This window comes from Peromyscus californicus, unplaced genomic scaffold (genome assembly GCF_007827085.1).
Source record: "Peromyscus californicus insignis strain IS unplaced genomic scaffold, ASM782708v3 Scaffold_20__1_contigs__length_68692818, whole genome shotgun sequence".
Taxonomy (NCBI): Eukaryota; Metazoa; Chordata; class Mammalia; order Rodentia; family Cricetidae; genus Peromyscus; species Peromyscus californicus.
Genome location: NW_026294503.1, coordinates 57,230,130 through 57,251,687, shown reverse-complemented (window position 1 = coordinate 57,251,687; position 21,558 = coordinate 57,230,130). Strand labels below are relative to the sequence as shown.

Sequence of the window (21,558 nt, the reverse complement as noted above, 5' to 3'; positions counted from 1 at the left end):
TTATCTAAATGTCAAACAGTAGGCTTCCAATGACTCAGGAGGCACCATCTGAGCCCAAGCTTTGTTTTCTGCCCAAAGTAGTCACTTGCCCCACGGATACAGCTCGTCACTGAGGGAAAGATGATATAGTTGATACAAGAGTAACAAGATGGAAGAGATAAAGAAAAAAAAAAACATCATTTTTGTTTGTTTGTTTCTCTGTGTAGTTTTGGTGCCTGTCCTGGATCTTGCTCTGTAGACCAGGCTGGCCTCAAACTCACAGAGATCTGCCTGACTCTGCCACCCGAGTGCTGGGATTAAAGGCATGTGTCACCACCACCTGGCAAGGAGCATCATTTTAAACTGATGATATTATTAGAAGCTTTCAAATGGATTGAGTGAAATCTGCAAACAAGAAAGATGCCAAGGCTTGCAAAGGACAGCTTATACCAGGACCAGCAAAAGAGAAGGCTAGCCGAAGGTTCTGTGTGCTTAATCTCAGGTGGTCTTGAAGCAATAGTTGTTTAAAAACTGGTAGCAGCTGATAATCTCAGTTCTAAGCCTTGTATACATGCACGAACATGAGTGTGCATGCATGTGTGTATGTATGTGTGTGTGTGTGTGTGTGTGTGTGCGCGCACACACATGATTAATTGAAATCTCACGAAATGCTCATCCTCATACAACCCAGTGAAGAAAAGCGTTTTGACTCTGATGTGATGTGAGTCTGAAGTCCAATGGTTACCACAGTAAACGCAAGTCTGAACAAATGCTGGGTGGACTGTGGAGAAGCCTCTCTGAACTGCCCAGGGATCAGCATCCACAAGGATGGGGCATACAGGAACAACAAACTGTGCAGGTCCTGTGTTCAACAGTGACACCTTGTGGCCAGAAAAGTAAAGGCACGCAATTGGTGACAGCTATTTCTCAATTCTTGGTCTTAAAGCTAATGCTGGACTTTTTAATTTATACTTTTTTGTTTTGTTTTGTTTTGTTTTTCACAATAGGAGATCAAGAGAGGGAAAGAAAGTGTCCTGATTATTAGAGTGGTAGTCAATTCAAGTAATTTGGTTAAAATTAGAATTTTTGATTATCTTAGTGGCATAAGACTAGCATGGCTGCTGTTTCTTGGACACGGCTGTCAAATTCATTTTCTTGTTTTGATTTGCTTTCAACAATTAAATTAGAAATACTGTGATTTTCTTTAATATCTTTCACAGGTCCTTTATATTTTACTTATGATAGAAATAATGTATGCTCCAAATAGCAGGCTATTTTAGTTGTCCACAGCTGAAATCCTAAAAGGAATATACAAATCACTCCTAAGCTATTTATCACTGATCCAGGTTCTCATTTCTCTTGTGAAAGGGTTCGTGAAAGACAAATAGAAAATGATGAGCCATTGAGGAGTTTCCTAGGAAACACAACAGTTTTTACCAGTAAACTCAAGATGCAGATGTTAAGCAATGAGGAATTTGCATTTTTCTTATTTTGAGACTTACAGAAGTGCAGGTACTTGGGAGATGGGGCAGACAATTCATGTGCCCAGGGGACTGTGTTGTCTACACCTCCGCCTCCCATAACCATAGTAAGCCGAGCTTGCATGGCTTCTAGCCTAAGGGGAAATGGGCTCCAGTGGCTTCCAGTGCTTCCCTAATCTGTACCACTCAAGCTCCATGTCATTCTACTCGACCCGTCTGCACTGTGCCCTTCTCAGGGCCTTTCAGATAATTCAGAGGTACCTTAGATCCATTTTCAAAGGAACACTTAAGAAGCACTCCCTGGGCTTATAATCCTACAAAAAAGGTGCATACTGTTGTAATAACTGCAACACGAAAACTAATAGCAAAGAATCAGGGAGGTGGTGATAAATTCTGAGAGAATCCACTTCTTGAACACGTTTAGAATTTACCTTTCTGTGTCCTATCTACTCTGTAATATCTAGCAGTTCCTAAACCAGCACCAAATTTCTTAGTAAAGAGGCATGCTGCTTCCAAAAGGAAACATTATGGTATATTCCATTAAACACAGCAAAACTTTAAATTTCACATAAAAATAGGCTCTGCAATGACATGGTAAATGTGTCACATGCTCATTGTCCGGTACATGATCTATTTACAGGCAAATTAGTAAGAACTCCTCAGCTGTATCAGTTCTCACCCTTATATTTAGATGCAGTCATATATTACTGCTGATAATGTGATGGCAGTGAGTAGATTGGAATTCTTCACTGTCCTTTATCAAGATAAATTGTTCTGTCAATAGCAAATGGCTGGCAAGTATTAACGCTCTGCACACTGTATGACTTTTCATTCCCTGCAAAAATTGTATTTAATGCTTTTGCACAAAATCTATGGCCATGACTCTCCTTATTACCTATTTAACTACCTTTTAAAAGGAGGATTTATTTCTGCAAATTAGGACCTGGGTAACAAGATGGTATCATGCATCATAAACTTTAAGTCAATACAAGGCAGGGCACTTGCAGTTTGAATGGGAAAGTACCTCTCACTCTCATCCCTTGGTCATCCAATAGTATTAGCAATCTGTGGTGGGAGCAGCTGCTCGGGGCAGAACTTTATCTTGGCCTCCTTCCATCTACACCACTATGGCATCCCATAGTAGCAATTTGCTCATTGGCCTATTACTTTCAATAGGTATTCCAGTAATTGGCTATTTCACACTCGTAAGGCTTGAACTGGCAGAGAGCAAAGGCCAGGCAGCCAGCCTGTCAGGGTCTAGCAAGCTGGTCGTTCATCAATTATAATCAGCTTTTACAAGAGGGACTGAATCTTCCAAAACCTTGTTTGCTCATCAGCTTTGCCACTAGTATAATTTGACCCCGGACTGAGCAGAGTCCTTATCTGAAGAATGTGAATGTTGTCCCACAGTGACAGGCATGTTTCTTTATTCAGACCCCTAGGGAGAGGGATTTGAGCTTAAAAGGGGGAACAGAAAATGCTAATGAGCTTTAAAATCCTGGGATCCTTCTGATTTCATCTGCTGCCCGGTGACACTTCTCTTTGCCAGACCTGACGATTCAAAAGGCAACAAAACAATTTATTTTGTAATAATACAGGAGGGACTCACGAATCTAAGAAATGACTTTCCCTAAGTTGAATTTAAACCATGTACAATCATGTAGACTATCATGGAAATATCTATTTAAATACTCATGCAAAGTTGAGGAAACAATTGATGTGGACAATTCATGACATGACTTACATGTGAAAATCAGTTTTCTGGAAACTTTGGCTCTAATAATAAGCAAGCAAGAGTTTACTCAATTAAACAGTGGCCACTTTTCTTTCTTTGGCCATATCTTATTCTCATTGCTCATATTACTGTGCTCCACAGAAGGAATAGAAACACTGCCTTGCATTTAGGTCTTCAAGAAAAAGCTATGCAAAACTTAGCTGGGTGTGGCAAGACATACTGCGACTCAAACACTCAGTCGGGAAGGTCGTACATTTGAGGCCAGATTGAACTACATAGTGAGCTCCAAGCCAGTCTAGGCTACATGGCGAAACCCTGTCTCAAAACCAAAACCAAAACCAACAAATAAAATGGAACAAACCTCTGCCCAAATTCTTTGCTTTTTTTTCTTCTTATTCTCTTTTTAAATCAGGAGCTTCAAGTTTACTTTCTTTTTAAAAAAATAATATTTTAATTTATTCTTTGAAGACTTCCTATAGATGCAGCATGTCTTGGTCATATCCAGTCTCCACTTCCCACTTCAACTCTGTCCAGCCTCCCCAGCACACCTCCCTTCTAACTTCATGTCCTCCTCCCTTTTTAAAATTCTGTCATATATTACATCACAACTGTAGTTTACCCTCCATTCCCTCCCCCCAGCCCCTCTTTCCTTCTCTACTTTTCTCTCCTCCATAACCCTCCCTCCCCTCAGAGAAGAACAGGTCTCCCAGGGACATCAACCAAACACGACATAACAAGCAACAATAAGACAATGCACATCCCATCCCATCAAGGCTGGAGGAGGCAACCCAGCAGGAGAAAAAGGGCCCCACAAGCAGACAAAAGAGTCAGCGACCACCCCCACTCCCACTGTTAGGAATCCCAGGAGAACACTAAGCTACTCAGTCATAACATATAAGCAGAGGACCTAGGTCAGACCCCTACAGACTCCCTGATCTCTGCGAACCCCTAAGAGTCCCAGTCAGCTGATTCTGTGGGCTATGTTCTCTTGGTGTCCCTGACCCCTCTGGCTCCTCTGATCCTTACCCCCCTCCTCTGTAGGATTCCTGGAGCTCCGCCTAATGTTTGGCTGTGGGACTCTATATCTGCTCCCATCAGTTGCAGGATAAAGTCTCTCTGGTCTCTTTGATGATTGCTCTGCTAGGCTCCAGCTCCAGAACACCCTGAATGCAGGACTAGCTGTAGGTCAAAGGTTACGTGGCTGGGTTGGTGTCCCAATCCTCCAGGTGAGGACTTGTCTGATCACAGAAGATGACAGGTTTGGGCTCTGTGTCCCCCATTACTAGGAGTCTTTGCTAGGGTTACTCTCTTATATTCCATGGAGTTTCTATTGCACTAGGTTTCCACCTTGACTGCCCTCCCTGAAATGCCTCCCAGTTCGCGTGGACGAGGGGGTGGTGTTGAGAACAGGAGGAATCAGGTGGGGAGGGAGAAAACACTGGGAGAAACATCTTCCTATTCTTTTTTCCTCTTTTCTTTATTTCTTTCTTTCCTCCTTCTAATCCTCTTCCTCCCTTCCTTCCCCCTCCCTCTCTCCTCTTTCCTACCTCCCTCCTTTCCTTCCTTCTTCCTTCTTTCCTTCCTTCCTTGTTCCCTTCCTTCCTTCTCTCTTTTTCTTCCTTCCTTCTTTCTTCCCTTTTTTCTTCCTTCCTTCCTTCCTTCCTTCTTCCTTTCCCACTTCCTTTCTGTTGTAAGTGGTGAGACTATAAAATTTGGATTAGGTTTAATTGGCCCAGCAGTTTGGGGCTTATGCATACTGGTTATTGCTAATTTATATCACTCACCCCCTCCGAAACTGAGAGAACCTCAATGTGTATAATTAGAAACAAACTTTTTTAAAGGCTTCCTAAATCCATGATGTATCTTCTCATTTCCAGAAGCTTAAGCCAGTGCCAGCTTGGAATGTGTCTACACCCAGTTCCTACTGGAAACCCAGTCCCCCTGTTGTTCTCTGCTTCACGGCAAGTCGACGCCTATGATTCCCATGTCACACTCACACGCCATCTCCTCCCTCAGGTCCACTTGGTTTGTTGATTATATGGGGACAGGGTGATCCATCATCCAGAAACTGCCTCGAGTACAAATGAGCGTGCAAGCCAAACTTGAACTTATTCAGTAGAGGTTTTCATAAAAGCTACAAAACCTGATTCTGAGTTTTAAAAAGATACGAGGAAAGCTCTCAACCAATCTACCTCCAAGGAGTTATGTGCTCTCACTAGCTGAATAAATGAAGAGAGATGGAGGCATTCCTAATTGTAACACATCACAGGATAATCTGTCAAGTCCTGAGTGCTCAGACCCTGCCACCCACCTTCCTTACCAGTGAAATCCCTGTAAAGCGGATAGGGTGATGTTATCGAAGACTGAAGTTCTACCACTCAGCTAAACCTTCAGAGAGTATATTGGATAATCATCCCTAGACAGCGTGAAACGGTATTTGTGGTTTCTCTAAAATGTACCAGAGCAATCCTGGAATAAACAGGCCACACCTCTGAGATGGGCAATGTGTTGGCTGTTCCTAGCCAACAAGGTTTGCCCGAGTGAAACTGTAAGGGCCCCACTGTAGCAATTACATCTCCATGTTTTCCCTTGATGGTGACAGAAGGTGGAAGATCATGGAGAAATACAAAGGCATGGTCATGATAACAGCTACTTAATAACAGACCAGTGGGAGGACCCAGTGTTTTCTAAGTGGGGACCGCTGGCTTACTGAACTGAAGCTGTCACCAGGATGAGGAGGGATGCTTATCTGTCCATTTCTGGCACCTGCTTGGAGATGCCATGATTTTCTGCTGAGCCTTTCTTCAGGTGCACAAAGCCCTGCTCTACATATCCTGGCTAGGGACCTAGAACTGCTGAACACATTCAGGGTGACTTTACCATCAAGATTCCATAGTGGGATTTTGCAGTTGTTTATTGAAGGAGTCATTGGCCCATTTCATACCAAGCCTGTTTTTTTTTTTTTTTTCAAACATGGCCTTAAATAACAAAAAGAAAAATACACATTTTAAACCATTTTTTAGCAGCGTGGCCAGCTACTCAGCTCTAGCCATGAGGGGATGTGATAAGAAAGAAAGAAAAAAAAAGCTGCTTCAGGCATTTAGTGCTAGAAATTAAACTTTCTATAGATTGGGTGGTTATATGACTCTCCCAGTACAATAACTAGCTTTATTATTTGTCAATCAAATATCAAATAAAAGCCTACTCTCAAGATATGGCAGCTGCTGCATTTGGACTCTGGAATAGTGTGTACTCTCACCCTGTTGCTAATAATGCCTTCCCACCACTAACAGGTACCTTAAAGTCCTGATCCTATATACTTTCAATGGAAAGAAAAATGATAATAAAAGAAGAGCATATATATATTACAGACAAGGCAATGTGAGCCTAGGCAAATCACCCTTTGGTGGCATTGTAACCTGTGAACCGGAAGTTGAAATCCTTTGTGATTAATAAAATACAATTAATGCAGGTTTATGACGGCTAGAAGCAATGGAGGGATGAGGCAGCCACTCAGGTGCTCCCCAGCCTCTAAAGCCCTCCCAACTGGAATCCTCTGTTTCCCAGTCACTTATTCCCATCACATTCCTGGACAGAGGCCCATGAGAGGGAGACGGCAACTCCTTGATGTGTGCAGGAAATCCCTCCCCATGGAAAAGACATACTTGTTTCTTCCGTTTGAAGACACACGCTAAATGTGCAGGATCAGTAGCCTCCCTGGCAAAAGGACAGGCATATTCTTTTTATTCTAGGACTTTCTTGAGCTGGGTATGGTGGTGCATGCCAGTAATCCTAGCAGATAAGAGGTAGACTAACGAAGATCAGGAGTTGGAGGCTAGCCTGAGCCACAGGAAACCCTGTATCAAAAGCAAACCAAACACAAAACAAAAACCAGAGACTCTCCTCCCTAAAGGAAAAAGATACAGCGTGTCTTTCACATATTTTAAGAGAGTAGCAATTAGGATCTTCACTCAAGCTTGTCTTACCTCCCGTGTTGTTCTGCTATTTAGAACATTGTTTAAAATTATTACCATTTTTAATTAGAAACCAGCTTTAGGCTTGAAATCCCGATTTTCTTTTCCAATATTGATCCACATAAATTCTCCCAAATTGAGAAGAATCAAAACAAATGCTGAGCGGCATAAGATGATGGTAAGTGGATCCTCATTTTGCAAGGGGGAGGGAAGTCTTGGTTCTGTTTGCTTGTGGCAGTACTAACAATTAATTTAGGACGATGGTGTGACATGAAAATCAAAGTTCTTCTGATTGAATTTCAAGGACTCTTCTGTTTAACTAGTTTCAAGAGTCCTTTTTTGATCATAATAAAATTATTTGCCATATGGTTCCAACGCTTGTGATCCCTTCTCAATGAGAGGATTATGCATGAGATAAAATGCCTACTGTAGCTGCAGCCAAGCACACAGCTGGCTCTGATAATGCCAACAAATGGCTTCATCTGTCTCAATGTCACGTAGGAGCTGGTGCGACGCGTGGCGGCCCGAATACAATTAAAATCTACATCATCTGTGAGAAAGGTGATGGAGGTTCTGACATCAGAGCTGTGCCAGATTCATCCTTTTCCACAGGAACAGAAGAAACGTGTTGCCCCTTCACCCTGCCACACTAATGATGCGCAGAGCACATCCCTTCTCAGGCGCATTAAAGACACTAAATCAAGGGGCCTCTTGTTTAAAAGCTTCACCTTTATCTGACATTCCATAGCAAGATGTACAGTCCCTACACGTCAGCTGTGGGTCCTTTCTTCTTTTCCTGATGAGATCATGTCATTTATGTCCACCAGTAAAATACAAATAGAAAAGTTTATGATCCATATGGCCTCAAATTGTGGCAATATGCAGGAATTTCCTTGCTTTAGTTCCCCAATGTTCAACTGCACTAATAAAATCAGGTTGGAACACTCATTTGTTCCAGAAAGCCAAATTTTATCACTAAAACATCCATAACTCATAACAAGCGAGCTCAGTTCCATCTTACAGACAAGCTCTTGTACTGAAGGTTTGAAGTAAAATGAAAAAAAATTGGAGTTTATGCAGAAATGTTGCTGGTTTTGGACACATTATACTAGAAGCTATGTTTCAAATGTATTTTAATAGCATTTTCAATGGCTTTCTGTTGAAATTAAATATAATAAGATATAAATCTCAAAACAAGGTTATTGAAAAATTAATTCTATAATGAATCCGTCATTTATATATCTTGCCTCTGTTCAGATATTATTGCTAAAAGGCAAAATTATAACCTGAAACCTGTGACCCAGGTCTACATAGTAACATGCAAGCCTTTCATGTAACTGCAGACTGCATAACACACAAGGAGATAACCTCTGCTTTAAAGCCAGGGAAATGCCTGTGTAAGATTCTTCCAAAGTCCTCAACATAAAAGCATGCATGAATGGGTTTCTGCATATACCGTAATGCATGTATACACATATGCACATTTACATGAATATTTACATCTATGTAGTAAATACTCTATATTCTTCTGTGAGACAATAGGTAAGTTTTATATTGTAGTTTTAATTTCTTAATATGCCTGTCATCAGGTACAAGACCTTGTGCAATGTAAGGCAGATAGTTGTCAGTAGATATTAGCTGCTTTGGATCCTGACTTTGTCATGGTTTTCTTACATGATTGATGATCCATACTATGCACAGGTAATTTATGGTGAAGCCCCTTTTAATTTTTCTACTAATATGACAATTGGGCTTTATTAAATTTATGAAAAATACATGAAAGGTAGTTTCTATTTTTGTTTTTTCACCAAAATACAGATTTTTGTCTTGATCATTCTAAACTAGTGGTTTCCTACTTGGCTGTACTTTAGGGACACTTCAGTAGTGTTTCTGAAAGTAAAGACACGTGTTATTTACTCACAGCATGCTGAAATGGAACATCCGCATGTGACCGTCCATACTTTCCAAGAAGGTTCCCACTGAGTAGATGGGATGTGCAAACATTGCCTAAAAGTATTCTAAAGGTGTGACTTAGGAGCCATCGGAAATATCCAGCTCCATTAGAGTAACTTTCTAGTTTCAGTTATATGACAGAAAACACATATGAAGAAAGATCAGGGGCATTTTTTTTCTATAGAAGCAGTACAAAGCTCAGAAGAATTGAAGAGCTTGAGATAGATTAGAAATGAAACATAACAAATATTCAATGGGCTCCTAAGCATGAGACCCTGAGTTTGATTCCTAACACTGTAAAATAAAACCAAGCAACAAAGCAAACAAACACAAAACCAAAAAAAGCCCAGAGAGTATGAACAGACATGACATATATCATAGATGATATTTTAAATTTGTAAATCAAGCTAGTCATGGTGGCACATGCTTTAATACTCAAGAGGCAGAGGCAGGCACATTTCTGAGTTCGAGGCCAACCTGATCAGAGTTCCAGGACAGCCAGGGCTACAGAGAGAAACCCTGTCTTGAAAAAAACTATCTATTCTAGATCCTTAAGGGTTAAATTAAATCATTCAAATAAACTTAATAAGTAAAGATATATTTTAGAAGTGCTAAGTATTGGGACCCAGAAGAAAAATAATCACTAGAGGAGGCTATTCTTGAAAGAGGAATTGTAACCCAGCTTCACTTGCCTGCTTACAGTGTCCTAATTCACACACAAATCACACAGGCAACCGGAAGGTGATGGTGTCTACGTATGATACAACTGTGGACTAGTGTTTCTAAGTCAAAGTAAACCTTTCTAAGGCACATTGGGAAGTCCTGAAACCTATGTGTGTGGTCCCAATATGGGTGACCTATAATTGGAGGATCATTTTCTTGTGATCAGATTAGTCAAGGTAAGTGGATGGATGCCAAAGAGACCCAACTCTGCTCTATTTCAGCTACTGATTAGCTCAATGATTTGGGTGAAATCAACCAACCTTCTCAACTCCAGTTTCTTGCCTACCAATTGCAGGGAAGTTAGCGGGAGTAGAATGGGAATAGCTTGGAATAATCTAACTCATTTCCTGGGACGTTCAAAAGTTTCAATAAAAGACTTCCTAATGATGACTCTATTAAGAAGAACAACTAAAAGAGAAATGACTGGCTAAACACTGGAATATGGAGTATAAACAGAATATTCTGTGTGAGTAAGTTATGTATGAGAGTTCTGGCAACCCAAGCACAAATCTATTCCGTGGGATGACCACTGGGGCTGGACGTTTGCCTTCTTCCTATGCCTCAGAAACTAGACGTCCTGAGTCATTACCAGAAAATACAAATGCACATTGCACAGAACGGACCTTTCAGAACCACTGGTTGTCCTAAGCTTCACAACTTTCCTTTCTCATCCACGACTGCCCCTAAAGAATGCTCAGAAAAATGGCATCATCTCCCCTGTTGGTGGGACGGAGAAATACTGATCCTTTCCTTTTACATTTCCATGTTGACTGCTGCTTTCTAACAGAATCTGGAAAGGGGATTTGCCTCTTAGAAACTGACTGTGTGGGATGCAGTCTAACACAAGCCAAAGGGAATTTAAGAGCAATTGGAGACTCTGATCCTGTGTCTAACAGCTGGGTGCTGAAACATGCTAGGGGATGCCTAGCTACTGCTACTCCCCAGTCATGGCTAATGGGGCCATGAGAGACTAGTACATACATATTGCCTCACAGAATGTTCAAACATGCTGGTATTACTGCAGGCCCATAAACTTGTAGGGATTATTCCACGTGCAAGATTGGCTTCTAAGGAGAACATTATCCTGATGTTGTCAACACCATGAGGTCAAGGTCCACATTCCTTTGGCTCAGCTTTGTATTCCTAGTTCCTAAGTCTGAGATCTAGGTGTAATTGTCCAGTTAATTAATCAATGAACGTAATCGTTCACTAGTTAAGACATACATAGAATTATATTCTGACTCTGCCCTTTATTGATCACTACTCATTAACCTTATATGGGTTCAGTTTCTTTTCTTACATGAGTTGTATATTTCAAGATAAAATATCAGTTGGCATGAATAAGTATTTTATGCACGCAAGTGAAACAGAGCATTCAATACATGTTCTAAAGTAGGCTGAAAGAGAGAAGATGAGAAAAGGACATAGAAGACTACCTACCTTCAGTTTAGAATCCAAATAAAATCATCTTTTAGGATTCATTATTCATTTCTATGAGATACAAAAAGTATTGAACATTTTCTGAAGAAGTCTCTAAACTTGAGAGTTTAGATCCGACCCCGATCCCCAAGCTGTAACACTTAAACTAAACCTTGAAATCGCCCAGCAGTGCCATCTCCCGATCTCACAGCAAGGCAGTCTCCCACTGAAGGAGGCAGGTACTAGTTGGACATTTTTCTGCCAGAATGCCACTTGTTACTAATCCTTCCTTTCAGTCGTTCAAAGATAAAATTGACACAGTGAAGGTGCCTGAGCCAACTCTCTTTCAGATGAAATCGGTTCTGAAAGGTCATAATAAAATTAGTAAAGGCAGATGGAAAATGTGCTGCTCACAGCTGGGAGCCCCCCAAAGTGTGCACACTGGTGTAATTAGGACATCAGGCACTGCTCTTTCATCTCTCTTCCTTCTCCACATGCATTCTTTAATTCCCAGAGATACAATTATCCTGGTGGTTGAAATTCAATAGTGTACAATACAGATTGATGGTTAGAAAGATACCATTAGATTCTTCACCAATACAGAATTCTTTTTGTCAATGTGGGCTATCAATGAAAAAACTTGAATAAAGTCTGAGCTGCTTGCCAATAACAAAGATTGTAAAACGTATCCTATTCCAACATTGCTATTAATACACCATTTTCTTAGCTACTTCTACTAAGGTCAAAGAGTAGAAAAATATATGCTACATTTAAAAGGAGATAAAATGGTTTTAACTCACCTCACCATGTTTTAGTTAGTTCCCTGACATTTGATTGGGATGCCATAATCCCAGACTTTCAAACATAAATGAATTTCAATGATTACTCAAGTGAATCCCCTTTAATTTAACCAGCATTTAGTGTTTTTTTTAAACTACTAATGTATAAGTACAGTTAAAATATGTGTATTCTTTCTTTTGGCCTATACAGTATAACCCATAATTTTATCAGATAAATAGTGGGAAAAAAAAAACCCCAAAAAACAAAACACTTCAAAGGGGTGGATTTTTGCTGAGCTCCGTTCTCAGTAAAACCAAAACAGAATGTGAATTTCACATGTAACACTTCCTCTCACACATTTACTTTTGAAAATTCGAGGCAAAGAGCCATATATAAAGTCACAGTGGGGCCACTTGTCATTGTTTGGAATAATGAGACTCATAGACAGCACTGAATAACTGCTCTCTCCTGATTACTTTTTTCTTCCCTCCTGGGTAACTACAAATGAAACAAAAGTTTGAGTCTCTGAACAAGCTCCAAAAAACTTGAAGGCGCTAATACTTTTTGATCACCTTCTTCCATTTCCATTTTTCATTTTGTGGGGCCCAGCTGTCTGCTTATAATACTACAAAGATTTTGTCTAATACAGTATCCATGCTCCTGGTTCACCACTGACAGATTTGAAAAGGTTGTTGAAGACTGAATGCATATATGCAAATGTTTTGTTATTAAATGGAAACATTCCAAGAACTCAAATGATCCATGTGAAATTTTAATTATAACTTAACAGCTGCTTGAGCTAATTGAAGGATATCAGAAAGGTGATTTCCTTCTCATTGTAATTAAAGAGTTAAGCCTAATTTGCTGTTGTCAGAACAAGACTAAATACCAATCTGGTTTGCCTAATTATATTAAAAGGCAAACAGATAGCTCCTAGAAAGGGTAGATGCCATCCTAGACAACGACAACAGGTCCCCATTGTGTCCCCATCACACCGTTCCTATGGGGATATGGGAAATGACCTTTAAGGAGAGTGGCAACTGTTCTCAACTTCTGCTGTGAAGGTTACAACTGTCTCTTGCAGTATCATCTGTTCATATCCTTTGGTAGCCAATTTTACTTCCTAGACCATAGTTCCACTCCCAGGTGTTTACTCAGAGGATGCTCTGTGATATCTTTGCTTAATAGATAAGGAAACAGAATCCAAGAGAGGGTCAGGCAATCTTCAGTGCAAACTACTGGTCAGCGACAAAGCAGTGAGGCATTTGTTCACACCGTTCTTGGTGCTTTGTGTCTGACCATGGAGTATAACTTGTCCTGACTCCATTGGTGGGCAGTGATGGTGGAAACATCTGGACATCTCCAATTGCCTTGAAATGATTTGAGATCACATGGCTTTCCCCCCCCCCCCCAGAGTATCTATAAAGTTGCACTTTTGATGTTTTCATTTATTACAGGAGTGTTGTGGAAGAATGTCCTGCCTGAATAATATTATCCTTAAATGTTTAAGTGGAATGGGGTAAAACATTTATCCATCAGATCATAGATTTCCAATACAATATAAGAAGAATTTAGTATCTACATTTAGGGTTCCATGGTGTTTATGACAGCCCCTACTAACTTTTGGGAAGACCTATTAGTATTAAAATAGGGTAGTGGGCTCAGCTGCCCGGTAATCATGATGTTTTTTGGATAACTCAAGTTCCATTTACTTCCTAAATTCAGTTTCTATGAGCCCATAACATAATATAAACAATCCATGTCTGAATGTTTTGTTTCTATTTGCTTTATAGGTAAATACATAAGGAGGCCAGTAAGAGATGGAGCTGGCTCATTTAATAATATTTCTTTCTCAGTAGACAGTCAGCTCCCTACCTCAGATGTCAATGTATATTGCAAGTGATCAACAGCTAAAAATAAAGAACCACTGTCAAACCAAACCACTGTGTGGCCCACATGTTTTCCTCAGGCTCCTCTATCAGAGTGACAACTCATTTAGAAAAGAACCAGACATACATGGCTCACTGTTTTTAAGGTCTGACTCTCACTTCTTGTAATCTTAGTCCAATATCATCTTGCTATTGCCTAATTGTATATATTTCACATCTATTCTAATTCAGTCTGTATAACCCTTTTTGCCTACAAACCAGTTCCCTAGTTAATATGATCCATGGTACCTCTCTTATTTGTCTGCCCATATTTGTTAGCTTCCCATCACTTCAAAAAAAAATAACCCCAGATAATTAATTTATAAACAGAAATGTTTGCTTTAGCTCAAATGGTGGAGTCTCCAGTATAAGATCAGGCACCCCCATTGCTTTGGGCTTCAAATGGCTATACATGATGACATTGAGGAGAGTGTGTAGCAAAGCTTTGAATACATGCCTCCAATGTCCTGAAGAGTTCTCTCAAGACTCTATCTGCTAACTATCCACAATTCCTAATAGTTTGACCAGAGTACATAGGCTGCAGCATACAGAATGTGTGGGACAGTAAACATTCAAAGCATAGCACTAGTTAGAGACTTTCTCTCTCAAAGAATTCTCCTCTACAATGCTGACATTAATCTTCATAAAGCATCACTTAGGTAATACTTTATTGCACAGAATTCTTTGAAATCAGTGTGCACATAAACCCCTTATGCTGACATGAAAAGCCCCTATAACTAAACCGAAAATCTTGCAATGATTCTTAGATGAAGGAAATGGAAAACATTGCTGCTTTAAGCAGAAAAGATATTTGTTAGGATTAATGGGTTGGTTTTAAAATTATTGGGAAATCGGGCCGGGCGGTGGTGGCGCACGCCTTTAATCCCAGCACTTGGGAGGCAGAGCCAGGCGGATCTCTGTGAGTTCGAGGCCAGCCTGGTCTCCAAAGCGAGTTCCAGGAAAGGCGCAAAGCTACACAGAGAAACCCTGTCTCGAAAAAAAAAAAAAAAAAAAAAAAAAAAAAAAAAAAAAAAATTATTGGGAAATCAAGAGAAGCTGGCTCAGAAATAAGCATGAAAAGAGAAGCTGGGCAGCCCAATCCATACCACTTCACAGCTCTCAGCCGCACTGATGAAGACCTTGCTGCCTCCATCACCAAATAGCAGATGCCACCTCTCTGACACTACCGGGACTCAACTCTAGTGTATAAGGACCACTGAGTGGATTTGGATGCTCCTGCTGCCAAGATTGAGAGCTCAGTAAAATGTCAGCTAGGTCTGGATTTCAAGAGCCAAGTAATTCTCCCTGGCTGAGCAAAAGTCTATGGCCTATCTTTGTTGGAAAGGGGCTTGGAAGTCAGGTTTCTGGATTCTCCAAGTGATAATCACCTACATCATAGGATGATAAGCCCCAGGAACATTGAGGAAAATGTGGATGCCAAGAAGAATATAAGATTCAAAAAAAAAAAATAAAGGCTTAGACAGTAAAAAGGAGACAGTATGTGAGACCTCTGTGACTCTAAAGTGTCCTAATAAGCTAAATGCACTCAGCTGCCTGAAACAAGTCATGTTCATCTCCACAAGATGCTGTCAATAAAAACACTGAGCATATTGCCATTCAACAGTTGCCTGTAATTTGTGAGAATTTCTCCTCTCTCTCTCTCTCTCTCTCTCTCTCTCTCTCTCTCTCTCTCTCTCTCTGTGTGTGTGTGTGTGTGTGTGTGTCTCCTCCTGTCCACATCCACTCAGCCTGAAGATCTGCTTGATTTCCACCTTGTCTAAGAAGCCAGAACACTTGAAATCAGTATCATCCATTTTTCTAAGTTTACATTTCATTTCACTCATTAATTATGCTGTTTGTTTCAGTAAACACAGTGGCACACTGACATCATCTTTTCTTGTTTATAGTTTTATAGCCTCAGAGTTCAGCTTTCAAAACAACGAAGGCCATTCTCTGTAATTCTTTGTATAGACTGTAGCAAGCTCCTCCTGTCTTTGGAAGAGGAAGAGTATAAACATTGCTTACTAATTGCCTGGTCAGCTCCCCAAATGGATGCAAAATTAAATTCTTAACTAACCACCTCTATGTATTTCACAGTTTTCATAAAAATGCTTCATATTTAAAGAAATAAATTGCAGAAGAATTTTGTTGAGTTGTCTTATATCTTCCTTATTGGAGCATTATCATCAATAAGCTTCTGGAATTATTAATTCTGTTCTCATGGAATTTTTTTTTTTTTTTGGTTTCACTTTAAAACACATAAGGAAAGTTCTGTAAGGCATAACGTAAAAGAACTGACAACAGCGAGTTTACCGGAGGCAGAAATGCCATGATGAATGAAAAGAACCCATGGTCTCTTAGCCAGAGTAGAATAGAAGGTGCCATTCACCCAAATGAATCACCCGTCACTCCCCAACCCCGGGCTCATTCCCTCAACATCTGAGACACTGATGTCTACCCCATTGAAATCTAGACAAGTGCTTTCTTGACAGTCTGTCTTCTTTAAGATGATCGTCCTCATCCTTTCTCTTCCCCTTCACAGCCATGCTGCGGAAAGTGCAGCCCATGACTCTCTGTATTCCCAGCCTGGCACAGGCTGGCACCACTCCTCTGTTCAACCTGTTACCGAATCCACTAGATTATTACTTTCATTGACTACACCAAATGCTCTGTTTTCAGCTCACAATCGTACCCTCCCACTGTTTTCAAAAAAGTCTCCTGGCATCCGTATTGCTTCTTTCTCAGCTTCCCTTCCTCATCCCCCATCGTCCTCTTACCCTGTTGCCTTTCCAGGTCTTTCACAGTTGTTCCACCCATGAGTCCCCCTGCCACCTGATACAGAATGCTTATCTCCCACTTTCTTTCTTAGGTTTTATAGAATGAATAACCAAATAAGATGTTGGATACAATGTCAATTCTGAGTGAAAATCACACACAGAGCAGAGATTAAAATCACTAATGTCATCTGAGATTTTTCTGGGAATCTAAGTCATATTCTAATCAGATATAACTGATTCTGACTATTCAAGACCCAAAACTCTACATCACATTGGTTTCTATTTTTCCCGCTTGAATATTTTGTTATTTTGTTATTTGCTATTTTGTTAAATACTGAAACCTACCTAACACCAGAATGAAGATTTAACCATCTCTGGTGTTATGGACACATCTTGAGTGTTCTGCTGATGACAACCAGAAAGTACTGACAATAAGAAGGCTGCTGCTGGGTCAGACACATTCACCCCCACTGGCGCTGGTTTCAAACCTCCACTTCTCATGCTTATCAAATAGATATAAAAACAACACATGCAACATGACTGGAGTTGAATTCAAAAACCAAGTACATTTTCAAGGGACTCAGTGCATTGAAAAGCCATTGTTCACAGAATGCATCTCAGGAAACTATACTTGCCCTCTCTCCTGGACACAGTTACTAAGCCAGAAAACCAGAATAACTTGTGTGCAGAGTCCTACTACTGTCATGATTCACATTTTCCTTACTAACAACTGTCCAAAGTCTTCATAGATAATGAGGTTAATTCTAGATGTCTGAGAGCATCATGGGTTTTCCTGTCTGTTTGTTTCTCATCCTTTTTGATCATGAGTATTTATTTCATCTAGCTTTCCTAGACATTCACTGAAATTAATTACAAACGACTGTCATACCTATGCCATCTTATCTACATATCCAGATCACAGCAATTGCAAGTCAACCTGAACTCTGGAATTGCTTCAATCAGCCATACTATTAGGAGCTGGCAGTATTCATGCAGGTGAGCCAGAGGAGCCCGTTGGCAGTCTAAGAGCCCATTAGGGCTGGGCAGCAGGGCAGCTGCCTTGCTTAGTTTCAAAGTTCCAGCATGGAGCCAAATACCTTTCACAGAAGAGAGGTTCAGGTAATCTTTGTAGAATGAAGAAATGCTTCATCACACTGCTGTCAACACAGAATGCAATTTAAATTTGTTCAAACCTCATCAACAACCTCATATTGTAGACAGGACAGCTAAGTTTCTCTGCATGGTCACTTGGTGCTTTGCCAACTCCTTTTTTACCTTGTGGCTGCTGGTCCATTTGCTCCAATCATGGTGAGTTAATTGAAATCCGTGATGTATGTGTGATATTACTCCCTTTCTTCTTTTCTGGGGTGTTCCTTACAAATGTGCATTTACCTTTTAATTAGCTCAAGGATGCTTCTTGACTCTAAGCTCCTCTAGGCACTTTCAGAAAGGAATAAGCACTGTATTCTTGCTGTTGCATAGTAATAACATCTTCATGCATCTAGCACAAAGTCTTCCTTGTAATTTTGTATATACAGTCTCCTCACCCCAGCAACAAAGCTCTTTATGAAGTATTACAAGACTATCTCATGGTACTGGATGCATTAGACAGTATTTATTAATGTTTATGAAGGACACATAGATGATTAGAGGTAAAGTTTTAAATGGAAAACCTATAGTGACCATTATTTTTAGTTAGTATGATAAATTATCTGTTTCATACCTATGTGTCATTTGTCTTATAGTTGATTTATGGAAAGTTAAATTAGAAAGAATTACAAATGAGTGTTGTTAAAACAGGCTCTTGTTACAACTGCATGCTTTGAACAGAGATAACACAGTAATGTTTCAGTGTCACAGCATCTTTTAAAGTCAGTGTCTTCTTTTGTCTAATTCATATAACTTCATTTAACAAAGTATTTTACTTACTAAGCAGTACTGCAAATTCCCCTTCCTATCATGTCTGCAGTGACAGAGAAAGGATGCTTTTATCACAAGGGTGCTCCAGCTTTTGTTCTCACAGTACCATGAGGATCCAAAGAGCTTCTTGTTAATATAGGCTATAACTATTGATATTTATTACATAAAAATTAAAATTAAATTACATTTATATTGATTTACTAAATTAACACTAATAAAAGTTTTATATGTCAATATAAGTAACATTTTAATGAAAACATGTTTTCAAATCCCAAAATAATGAGAATAGCATATTTCTTTAAATTTTTAGATTAAAAAAATGAGCTTTACATAATTCTGTAGATGTTCAGATCAGATGTTAAGAGTTTCTTAAAATCTCAACTATAAGGCCCAGGAAACATCAAGAAAGAAGAGTAGGAAAGATTCTGAGAGACAGAAGATGAGCTTGTCTGCTCCCAGATTTTTGTCCTCTCAATATGCCAGGGAAGCTCCACCCATTAAATCTCAACACTATGGCTGCCCCAACAAGACCTTAACAAGACTACTCAAGTTGGCATGTCAACATAGATATGTGAAATCTCACAGGACCCCACACCTAGACAAAGAACTATAGTCAATTCATGACTGATAGAAGATGGAGAATGAATTTTCCCCAGGGATGAGTGCACTGATTATCCAGTACCAACTGGTCAGCCCTGAAATCGTATACAGATGAGCAAGACTAAATGGACCCAACAGGTTTATATCTGCATATCTATCTATCTCTCTGTCTGTGTGTATACATATACATATAATTAAAGAAAAAGAAGTCAAGAATCCTGGCATATACAAGAGAAGAAAGTCATTATTAACTTCACCCAGCTACAAACCCTGTGACCTACAACAGGGATCAGCCTACAAGATATAGTCGTGCAATAGTGGCAAAAATGTTATGGGAGTCACCAACCACTTTCTGATTGGATTTAAGGCCAACTCTATAAGATACAACCCATACCTGAAACTTCTAAAATGGCCAAGAACCTGACAATAGATAGGTCCTGAGACCCTAAGGGGAAAACTACTACTATTATTCTGCTAAAAGAACATAACAATAAAATGACTCTTAGTAACATACTGCTATGGCCATAGATCAGTACCCTGTTCAACTTTGGATAACTCAGCCCTAAATGGGATGTCTTTATTAATACCTTCCCTCAAGGATAAAGGATCTAGACATAAGATAAGGAAAGATCATAAGAGCCAGAGATAGTAGATGTCTCCAAGGAAACAGCTTCTTCCAGACATAATAAGACTATTGCATAGTCTTATACTCTATAGACTAATAGAGACTGTGGCAACACACACAAAACCTGCATGGCTTCAGACCAGACAAATCCCAGCACTGGGAAAGTCAAGTAGAAATAAAGTCCCATCTCTAACCACGAAGTTATTTGATATTGATATCTTCTGGAAAATGAAATATCCATTTTCTCCAATGTCATGTTACTGGGTATATCTACTAGGCAAGTCCCGTGCCTAGGAGTAGTTGGAGTACACAAAACAGGTTAAGTGGTTTTTATTTTTGTTAGGTTTTTGTATGTGTCGGTTTTTTTGGTTTTCTAGTGTGTGTGTTTGCTTTTTGGTTTTTGTTGTTTTGTTTCTTGTTGTTTTTGTGTTTGTTTTTTTATTGGAGTTTGTTTTTCTAGTTTGATTTTTGCTTTTATTGTTTTTTCCTGATTTTGTTTTTGAGAGGAGAGAGAAAGAACATGAAGTCTTGAGGGTAGGAAGGTTGGGAGGATCTGGGAGAAATTGAAGGAAGGGAAAATACAGTCATAAATATGTATGGAAAAATAAAAATGTAACCGTTTCTTAAAATCAGGTACAACACAAAATCTGAATTTATGTATGTGACTTTTTCATGTTATATTTCACCAAGACCTGTTTATTTACTTTGTATCTTGACTAGGTATTTTACTCATGCATAGTTTTTATAAAAATCACTCATGTATCATGGGAATTCATTAATTTATTGAGTCATGCAGAGTTTCTATATGCTGTCATAGTTCATCATGCAATACCCAAATCACATGCTTACTGGAATCATCACTCAAGATCAAAGTGACAGACACAACTTTCTAAAAATCCTAATTTTTGCTTACAAGTCCAAATTTTATGACTAACAAACTATCAATGTTTTCTTCAGATGAGAGTATTAACTCCTTACTTTTGAGAACATTTCTAGTCATGGTGTTTTTTACACTTTCATCCTCCTCTCCTAATTCTTCCCAGATCCAATCCCCATACCCATTCAACTTTTCATTCTCATTTTTTAAAGTCTATTGTGTCCCATGAGTGCTGCCTATATGCTGGATCTACCAGCAACCGCACCCCTAAAGAAAACTAACTCTTCGTCTGTGTGCCACTACCAATAGCTTCTCATCTAGCTTTGGGACTCTGTTCTCCCTCCATGCTGAGATTTTTCTCTGGCCTGAGCTTATGTATGCTGTTGGCACCACTGTGCATCCATATGTGCACCTGCCACACTGTGTCCTGTAAACACTATGTCCTGACAGTTAGTTATCCCTGCCTCTGGCTGTCACAATCTTTCTGATGCCTCTTCTGCAATGATGCCTGAGCCTTTTATGGAGATAGACATGATGTAGACGTTCATTTAGGCTGAACACGCTGTTTAAATGTCAAGGGAGTAATCACAAACTTTCCGATTGTTGTGGTGTTTTGCAAAAGCTTGACTTGCTCGGCTTGCCACACAACCATAAGTGGTGTTCTTTGAGCAGCCATCATGCTTCAGAATACAGAAGAGCACACCATACATATCCCCACATATATCAAAACAGTGACTAAAAACAATGAATTTCAGGGATGGATTTAGTAAGATTATATGATTACTTC

General features: G+C 39.7%; 1 protein-coding gene across 2 annotated transcripts in view; it reads right to left on the bottom strand.

Annotated features, from left to right (window-relative positions):
• The window catches only part of Pdzrn4 (PDZ domain containing ring finger 4), a 336,579-nt gene that overhangs the window by 209,255 nt on the left and 105,766 nt on the right, over positions 1-21,558 (bottom strand). The gene's annotated exons all lie outside the window — the stretch shown is intronic.